Source organism: Taudactylus pleione, unplaced genomic scaffold, assembly GCF_031769625.1.
Source record: "Taudactylus pleione unplaced genomic scaffold, aTauple2 ptg000550l, whole genome shotgun sequence".
Lineage (NCBI taxonomy): Eukaryota > Metazoa > Chordata > Amphibia > Anura > Myobatrachidae > Taudactylus > Taudactylus pleione.
Window position 1 is genome coordinate 1620001 of NW_028284952.1, and position 5000 is coordinate 1625000.

General features: G+C 36.8%; 3 non-coding genes and 19 pseudogenes across 3 annotated transcripts; all 22 read left to right on the forward strand.

The window, feature by feature from the left end:
• The first annotated feature begins 59 nt into the window (after window positions 1-59).
• Window positions 60-178, forward strand: LOC148489167 (5S ribosomal RNA; annotated as a pseudogene).
• Window positions 179-294: 116 nt separating this feature from the next.
• Window positions 295-413, forward strand: LOC148489168 (5S ribosomal RNA; annotated as a pseudogene).
• A 116-nt stretch (window positions 414-529) lies between these two features.
• Window positions 530-648, forward strand: LOC148489169 (5S ribosomal RNA; annotated as a pseudogene).
• A 116-nt stretch (window positions 649-764) lies between these two features.
• On the forward strand, window positions 765-883 carry LOC148489170 (5S ribosomal RNA; annotated as a pseudogene).
• A 116-nt stretch (window positions 884-999) lies between these two features.
• On the forward strand, window positions 1000-1118 carry LOC148489171 (5S ribosomal RNA; annotated as a pseudogene).
• A 115-nt stretch (window positions 1119-1233) lies between these two features.
• On the forward strand, window positions 1234-1352 carry LOC148489172 (5S ribosomal RNA). The gene has a single exon (XR_015870740.1). It is a non-coding gene; the product is annotated as a 5S ribosomal RNA (ribosomal RNA).
• A 116-nt stretch (window positions 1353-1468) lies between these two features.
• Window positions 1469-1587, forward strand: LOC148489173 (5S ribosomal RNA; annotated as a pseudogene).
• A 114-nt stretch (window positions 1588-1701) lies between these two features.
• LOC148489174 (5S ribosomal RNA) lies at window positions 1702-1820 on the forward strand (annotated as a pseudogene).
• A 117-nt stretch (window positions 1821-1937) lies between these two features.
• Window positions 1938-2056, forward strand: LOC148489175 (5S ribosomal RNA; annotated as a pseudogene).
• A 116-nt stretch (window positions 2057-2172) lies between these two features.
• LOC148489176 (5S ribosomal RNA) lies at window positions 2173-2291 on the forward strand (annotated as a pseudogene).
• A 116-nt stretch (window positions 2292-2407) lies between these two features.
• Window positions 2408-2526, forward strand: LOC148489177 (5S ribosomal RNA; annotated as a pseudogene).
• A 116-nt stretch (window positions 2527-2642) lies between these two features.
• LOC148489178 (5S ribosomal RNA) lies at window positions 2643-2760 on the forward strand (annotated as a pseudogene).
• Window positions 2761-2875: 115 nt separating this feature from the next.
• Window positions 2876-2994, forward strand: LOC148489179 (5S ribosomal RNA; annotated as a pseudogene).
• A 115-nt stretch (window positions 2995-3109) lies between these two features.
• Window positions 3110-3228, forward strand: LOC148489180 (5S ribosomal RNA). Its single transcript, XR_015870745.1, has one exon. It is a non-coding gene; the product is annotated as a 5S ribosomal RNA (ribosomal RNA).
• Window positions 3229-3344: 116 nt separating this feature from the next.
• Window positions 3345-3463, forward strand: LOC148489181 (5S ribosomal RNA; annotated as a pseudogene).
• A 115-nt stretch (window positions 3464-3578) lies between these two features.
• LOC148489182 (5S ribosomal RNA) lies at window positions 3579-3697 on the forward strand (annotated as a pseudogene).
• Window positions 3698-3814: 117 nt separating this feature from the next.
• LOC148489183 (5S ribosomal RNA) lies at window positions 3815-3933 on the forward strand (annotated as a pseudogene).
• Window positions 3934-4049: 116 nt separating this feature from the next.
• Window positions 4050-4167, forward strand: LOC148489184 (5S ribosomal RNA; annotated as a pseudogene).
• A 116-nt stretch (window positions 4168-4283) lies between these two features.
• On the forward strand, window positions 4284-4402 carry LOC148489185 (5S ribosomal RNA; annotated as a pseudogene).
• A 116-nt stretch (window positions 4403-4518) lies between these two features.
• Window positions 4519-4637, forward strand: LOC148489186 (5S ribosomal RNA; annotated as a pseudogene).
• A 115-nt stretch (window positions 4638-4752) lies between these two features.
• LOC148489187 (5S ribosomal RNA) lies at window positions 4753-4871 on the forward strand. Its single transcript, XR_015870747.1, has one exon. It is a non-coding gene; the product is annotated as a 5S ribosomal RNA (ribosomal RNA).
• Window positions 4872-4987: 116 nt separating this feature from the next.
• LOC148489188 (5S ribosomal RNA) overlaps window positions 4988-5000 on the forward strand; it is a 119-nt pseudogene continuing 106 nt past the window's right edge.

Sequence of the window (5000 nt, forward strand, 5' to 3'; positions counted from 1 at the left end):
TATCAATGAATTTACTTGAGTTAAGACGTAAATAAGGTCTAAAGTTAAATTTTTTGAGTGCCTACAGCCAAACCACACTGGACATGCCCAATCTCGTCTGATCTTGGAAGCTATGCAGTGTTGGGCCTGGTTAGTACTTGAATGGTAGACAACCTGGGAATACCAGGTGCTGTAGGTAATTTTAAAATGCAATAACATTCTTTTCTATTATATTTTACATTTAATTTTTTCAACTTATCAATGAATTTACTTGAGTTAAGAAGTAATAGAGGTCTAAAGTTAATGTTTTTGAGCACCTACAGCCAAACCACACTGGACATGCCCAATCTCATCTGATCTTGGAAGCTATGCAGTGTTGGGACTGGTTAGTAATTGGATGGGAGACTACCTTGGAAACCCAGGTGCTGTAGGTAATTTTATACTGCCATAACATTCTTTTCTATTACATTTTACATATAATTTTTTCAACTTATCAATGAATTTACTTGTGTTAAGAAGTAATAGCGGTCTAAATTTAATGCTTTTGAGCACATACAGCCAAACCACAGTGGACTTGCCCAATCTCGTCTGATCTTGGAAGCTATGCAGTGTTGGGTCTGGTTTGTACTTGGATGGGAGACCACCTGGGAATACCAGGAGCTATAGGTAATTTTAGACAGCCAAAACATTCTTTTCTATTACATTTTACATTTCATTTTTTCAACTTATCAATGAATTTACTTGAGTTAAGAAGTAAAAGAGGTCTAAAGTTAATGTTTTTGAGCACCTACAGCCAAACCACACTGGACATGCCCAATCTCGTCTGATCTTGGAAGCTATGCAGTGTTGGGCCTGGTTAGTACTTGGACGTGAGACCACCTGGGAATACCAGGTGCTGTAGGTAATTTTATTTAGCCAAAACATTGTTTTCTATTACATTTTACATTACATTTTTTCAACTTATCAATGAATTTTCTTGAGTTAAAAAGTAAAAGAGGTCTAAAGTTAATGGTTTTGAGCGCCTACAGCCAAACCACACTGGACATGCCCAATCTCGTCTGATCTTGGAAGCTATGCAGTTTTGGGCATGGTTAGTACTTGAATGGGAGACCACCTGGGAATACCAGGTGCTGTAGGTAATTTTATACTGCCATAACATTCTTTTCTATTAAATTTTAATTTAATTTTTTCAACTTATCAATGAATTTACTTGAGTTAAGAAGTAAAAGATGTCTAAAGTTAATGTTTTTGAGCACCTACAGTCAAACCGCACTGGACATGCCCAATCTCGTCTGATCTTGGAAGCTATGCAGTGTTGGGCCTGGTTAGTACTTGGATGGGAGACCACCTGGGAATACCAGGTGCTGTAGGTAATTTTTTACTGCCATAACATTCATTTCTATTACATTTTAAATTTAATTTTTTCAACTTATCAATGAATTTACTTGAGTTAAGAAGTAATAGAGGTCTAAAGTTAATGTTTTTGAGCATCTACAGCCCAACCACAGTGGACATGCCCAATCTCGTCTGATCTTGGAAACTATGCAGTGTTGGGCCTGGTTAGTACTTGGATGGGAGACCACCTGGGAATACCAGGAGCTGTAGGTAATTTTCTACTGCCATAACATTCTTTCTATTACATTTTACATTTAATTTTTCAACTTTTCATTGAATTTACTTGAGTTAAGAAGTAAAAGAGGTCTAAAGTTAATGTTTTTGAGCACCTACAGCCAAACCACAGAGGACATGCCCAATCTCGTCAGATCTTGGAAGCTATGCAGTGTTGGGCCTGGTTAGTACTTGGATGGGAGACCACCTGGGAATACCAGGTGCTGTAGGTAATTTTATATAGCAATAACATTGTTATCTATTACATTTTACATTACATTTTTTACAACTTATCAATGAATTTACTTGAGTTAAGAAGTAAATAAGGTCTAAAGTTAAATTTTTTGAGTGCCTACAGCCAAACCACACTGGACATGCCCAATCTCGTCTGATCTTGGAAGCTATGCAGTGTTGGGCCTGGTTAGTACTTGAATGGTAGACAACCTGGGAATACCAGGTGCTGTAGGTAATTTTAAAATGCAATAACATTCTTTTCTATTATATTTTACATTTAATTTTTTCAACTTATCAATGAATTTACTTGAGTTAAGAAGTAAAAGATGTCTAAAGTTAATGTTTTTGAGCACCTACAGTCAAACCACACTGGACATGCCCAATCTCATCTGATCTTGGAAGCTATGCAGTGTTGGGCCTGGTTAGTACTTGGATGGGAGACCACCTAGGAATCCCAGGTGCTGTAGGTAATTTTATACTGCCATAACAGTCTTTTCTATTACTTTTTACATTTAATTTTTTCAACTTATCAATGAATTTACTTGAGTTAAGAAGTAATAGAGGTCTAAAGTTAATGCTTTTGAGCACCTACAGCCAAACCACACTGGACATGCCCAATCTCGTCTGATCTTGGAAGCTATGCAGTGTTGGGCCTGGTTAGTACTTGGACTGGAGACCACCTGGGAATACCAGGTGCTGTAGGTAATTTTATATAGCCATAACATTCTTTTCTATTACATTTTACATTACATTTTTTCAACTTATCAATGAATTTACTTGAGTTAAGAAGTAAAAGAGGTCTAAAGTTAATGTTTTTGTGCGCCTACAGCCAAACCACACTGGACATGCCCAATCTCATCTGATCTTGGAAGCTATGCAGTGTTGGGATGGTTAGTACTTGTATGGGAGACCACCTGGGAATACCAGGAGTTGTAGGTAATTTTATGCTGCCATAACATTCTTTTCTATTACATTTTACATTTCATTTTTCAACTTATCATTGAATTTACTTGAGTTAAGAAGTAAAAGAGGTCTAAAGTTAATGTTTTTGAGCACCTACAGCCAAACCACACTGGACATGCCCAATCTCGTCTGATCTTGGAAGCTATGCAGTTTTGGGCATGGTTAGTACTTGAATGGGAGACCACCTGGGAATACCAGGTGCTGTAGGTAATTTTATACTGCCATAACAATCTTTTCTATTAAATTTTAATTTAATTTTTTCAACTTATCAATGAATTTACTTGAGTTAAGAAGTAAAAGATGTCTAAAGTTAATGTTTTTGAGCACCTACAGTCAAACCGCACTGGACATGCCCAATCTCGTCTGATCTTGGAAGCTATGCAGTGTTGGGCCTGGTTAGTACTTGGATGGGAGACCACCTGGGAATACCAGGTGCTGTAGGTAATTTTTTACTGCCATAACATTCATTTCTATTACATTTTAAATTTAATTTTTTCAACTTATCAATGAATTTACTTGAGTTAAGAAGTAATAGAGGTCTAAAGTTAATGTTTTTGAGCATCTACAGCCCAACCACAGTGGACATGCCCAATCTCGTCTGATCTTGGAAACTATGCAGTGTTGGGCCTGGTTAGTACTTGGATGGGAGACCACCTGGGAATACCAGGAGCTGTAGGTAATTTTCTACTGCCATAACATTCTTTTCTATTACATTTTACATTTAATTTTTCAACTTTTCATTGAATTTACTTGAGTTAAGAAGTAAAAGAGGTCTAAAGTTAATGTTTTTGAGCACCTACAGCCAAACCACACAGGACATGCCCAATCTCGTCAGATCTTGGAAGCTATGCAGCGTTGGGCCTGGTTAGTACTTGGATGGGAGACCACCTGGGAATACCAGGTGCTGTAGGTAACTTTATATAGCCATAACATTGTTATCTATTACATTTTACATTACATTTTTTACAACTTATCAATGAATTTACTTGAGTTAAGAAGTAAATAAGGTCTAAAGTTAAATTTTTTGAGTGCCTACAGCCAAACCACACTGGACATGCCCAATCTCGTCTGATCTTGGAAGCTATGCAGTGTTGGGCCTGGTTAGTACTTGAATGGTAGACAACCTGGGAATACCAGGTGCTGTAGGTAATTTTAAAATGCAATAACATTCTTTTCTATTATATTTTACATTTAATTTTTTCAACTTATCAATGAATTTACTTGAGTTAAGAAGTAAAAGATGTCTAAAGTTAATGTTTTTGAGCACCTACAGTCAAACCACACTGGACATTCCCAATCTCATCTGATCTTGAAGCTATGCAGTGTTGGGCCTGGTTAGTACTTGGATGGGAGACCACCTAGGAATCCCAGGTGCTGTAGGTAATTTTATACTGCCATAACAGTCTTTTCTATTACTTTTTACATTTAATTTTTTCAACTTATCAATGAATTTACTTGAGTTAAGAAGTAATAGAGGTCTAAAGTTAATGCTTTTGAGCACCTACAGCCAAACCACACTGGACATGCCCAATCTCGTCTGATCTTGGAAGCTATGCAGTGTTGGGCCTGGTTAGTACTTGGACTGGAGACCACCTGGGAATACCAGGTGCTGTAGGTAATTTTATATAGCCATAACATTCTTTTCTATTACATTTTACATTACATTTTTTCAACTTATCAATGAATTTACTTGAGTTAAGAAGTAAAAGAGGTCTAAAGTTAATGTTTTTGAGCGCCTACAGCCAAACCACACTGGACATGCCCAATCTCGTCTGATCTTGGAAGCTATGCAGTTTTGGGCATGGTTAGTACTTGAATGGGAGACCACCTGGGAATACCAGGTGCTGTAGGTAATTTTATACTGCCATAACATTCTTTTCTATTAAATTTTAATTTAATTTTTTCAACTTATCAATGAATTTACTTGAGTTAAGAAGTAAAAGAGGTCTAAAGTTAATGTTTTTGAGCACCTACAGTCAAACCGCACTGGACATGCCCAATCTCGTCTGATCTTGGAAGCTATGCAGTGTTGGGCCTGGTTAGTACTTGGATGGGAGACCACCTGGGAATACCAGGTGCTGTAGGTAATTTTTTACTGCCATAACATTCTTTTCTATTACATTTTAAATTTAATTTTTTCAACTTATCAATGAATTTACTTGAGTTAAGAAGTAATAGAGGTCTAAAGTTAATGTTTTTGAGCATCTACAGCCCAA